The sequence below is a fragment of the Pollachius pollachius genome (genome assembly GCF_949987615.1).
Source record: "Pollachius pollachius genome assembly, chromosome: 15".
Taxonomy (NCBI): Eukaryota; Metazoa; Chordata; class Actinopteri; order Gadiformes; family Gadidae; genus Pollachius; species Pollachius pollachius.
Genome location: NC_136948.1, coordinates 2,645,623 through 2,649,114, shown reverse-complemented (window position 1 = coordinate 2,649,114; position 3,492 = coordinate 2,645,623).

Sequence of the window (3,492 nt, the reverse complement as noted above, 5' to 3'; positions counted from 1 at the left end):
GGAGGAGGAGGAGGAGCAGGAGGTGGAGCCAGAGGTGGAGGAGGAGGAGGTGAAGGAGCCAGAGGTGGAGGAGGAGGAGGAGGAGGAGGGTTAGTGGGTCCCAGGAGGAAGGAGGCGGGATGGAGCCAGGACCTTGTTAAGATCAAGGCTTCACGCCAGCTGAAGAAGAAACTCCTCCTCTTCAGGGCTGGTTCTCTGAAACACATGACCACCGTGTAAGACCTACTGGGACCTACTGGGACTGTTTCATACTGGACCTACTGGGAGTGTTTCATACTGGGACTGTTTCATACTGGACCTACTGGGACTGTTTCATACTGGACCTACTGAGACTGTTTCATACTGGGACCTACTGGGACTGTTTCATACTGGACCTACTGGGACTGTTTCATACTGGACCTACTGGGACTGTTTAATACTGGGACCTGCTGGGACTGTTTAATACTGGGACCTGCTGGGACTGTTTCACACTGGACCTACTGGGACTGTTTAATACTGGGTCCTACTGGGACTGTTTCACACTGGACCTACTGGGACTGTTTCATACTGGACCTACTGGCACTATGTTTTTAATGGATACACTGGACTTTTAAGTCTTAGGTTTAAATAAATTGTAGTGATAGACTCCTATCTCTTTGGTCAGGTTTCTGGTCCATGATGGGGTCTTTGGTCCATTAATGTCTCTGGTCCAGGGTGGGTTCACTGGTCCAGGAAAGTCTCTGGTCCAGTGGGGTCTCTGGTCCAGTGGGGTCACTGGTCCAGTGGGTTACTGGTCCAGTGGGGTCACTGGTCCAGTGGGGTTACTGGTCCAGGAAGGTTTCTGGGCCGGGCCATTTATCACGTTGATGTTTAAATATAAGTGAGCTGTTTCAGCCGGAGTTCGAACCCTAAAGGATTTTAAAAGAGGCATTAGGGCCAAGAAGGCCTAGGAAGGAGTTGTTCTATTTCAGCAGTGTCAGTGTGTATGAGCGTTGGAACGACCCATTTTGTATATAACGCTCTACTCACCGGGCCAGGTCAAAGGACCGTCCCCCGCCTTCGGAGCAGAGTGGAACCTTCCACATTGGCGGAGGATTCTCCTCCTGTCCTCTGAGTGAATGTCATTTCTGATACAGTCATAATCTAACAGTCATTCAGTGGCCTGGGTTTCTATGTTGGGGATAATGTAGAGAAAAGGTTTGGAGTTCTGTGTCCCTTTAAATTAAAGACGTTTCAAACCCAATCCACACTCTTCACGCACACACGGGTTCCACCAGCACCTAGTTCAGTACCCACAGGACTAGGGCCTGTCTCTCTCTCTCTCTCTCGCTCGCTCTCTCTCTCTCATCTAACAAGCCGTGAGAGAGAGAGAGGGAGGGAGAGAGGGGAGGGGGCAATAGATATCAATCTATTCCAGGCAGGACAAGATACCCTCTGGACACACCCACACACACACCCACACACACACACAAGCGTGCACACACACACACACACACACACACACACACACACACACACACACAAGCGTGCACACACACACACACACACACACACACACACACACACACACACAAACACACACACACACATGCAGGCAAACACACATACACACACATTCTCGAATAACCAGCAGCCGACTGTGGTTGTACTGGGCAGCTCACAGTATAACCAGTCAAAGACGAGTTGTACTGGGCAGCTCCCAGTAGAACCAGTAGCAGACTAGCAGTAGCTTCCTATACCCATTACCTTGATGTCTGGGAACATTCCCGGTTACAAACTAAAGCTGCCAGCACTGATTTGTGTGTTTCATTTGGGTAATGGATTAACCTAGAGGGGGTGTGTGTGTGTGTGTGTGTGTGTGTGAGAGAGAGATGGAGAGAGAGAGAGGATTAGGCGATAAACCAGTGTTCCAAAATAATGCAAAGAAAATGGTCTCCTACCTCTCTCCCTTTCTGTCTCACCCTCTTTGTCCCCCCCTCTCTGTCTCCCCCCCTGTCCCCCCCTCCTCTGTCTCACCCCCTCTCTGTCTCACCCTCTTTGTCCCCCCCTCCTCTGTCTCACCCCCTCTCTGTCTCACCCTCTTTGTGTGCTTGTTTGACATCACAAAATAAAGAAAACCAAGGTATTCCAATACAGCTACTGTTTAGTTGTAGACAGTACATACTAGTACTGTATAGTATTAGAACTGTGTAGTACAAGTAGAACTACTATGTTCTAGTACTGCATGCCACAGTAGTACCTCAGTAGTACCTCAGTAGTACCTCAGTAGTACCACAGTAGTACTACAGTAGTACGACAGGACTCTTGCATTTGGATGATAAAAGCAGATTGGTTACCATAGTGACTTGAATGACCATGAATTAACTTACACACACATGTACGCACGTGCACACACGCACGTGCGCGCACACGCACACACACACACACACTGGTCTCTCTTTTTAATTCCATCTCAGGAGGCTGACAGCAGAGAGGTTTCCATGGTAACAAAGATCTGGCGTTGTTGTTTGGGTATAGATCACACACACACACACACACACACACACACACACAGTGTAGTAGTAGTGCAGCTAAATGAAGATACATTTTAATTGGTTTTCCCCCCTCAGGCTAAGATTGGAACGTTCCGAGCTGGTGGAGAAAGCAGCTGTAATGGAATGGTACGGTCTCGATCTGGGGGAGCCTGCAGGGTCCATGAATAACCTTACTGAACCCTCCCACACAGGGTGTGTGTGTGTGTGTGTGTGTGTGTGTGGGTGTGTGTGTGTGTGTGTGGTGGGGGGTAAAATCCATGCAAACTAAAGATATTTCTTAGCGTGGGCGAGAACCGAGAACAAAGGGACAAACTCAGTGGAAACAGACAGACAGGTGGAGACAGACAGACAAAGAAAACCAAACCCCTATCTCTCTTCCTCTGCCTGATGTTTATCGTTACTAGGAATGTGATCGTGTCACTGTATGGGTGGAGAGAAAGGAGGCGATAAGGAATCAAATAGAAAGTGAAGTCATCCCGACGATCGAGGAACGCAGCCCGGTCTGGTTGCTATGCCAACTGTGATGGGAGCCAGATCCCAGATCGTTTCACCTGAAATAGATCAAATCTAAGGCGATGCGGTGTTCACCGTGTCAGGTCTCCTGCGAGGTGGACGCTTTTCACACGCTGACCCTGTGCTCGATGGCGCCACCTGCAGGCTGCTACCTGTTAGCGTTTGCCTGAACTGACCGCGGGAGGCGGGGTCTGGTCCCCAGACTGACCTCGGGGGGCGGGGTCTGGTCCAGACTGACCCCGGGGGGCGGGGTCTGGTCCCCAGACTGACCTCGGGGGGCGGGGTCTGGTCCAGACGGAACGCGGGAGGCGGGGTCGTCCCATAGGAACCGGTCTGGTTCTCAGACATATGGGCTGCATGTGGGCGGGTATCCAGGCATCGATTCACATTCTCAGAATCACTCTAAGTCCATTGTAGAACACCTTTAGACAACGCAACTTTCACACAATTACACAACACCAAAAGC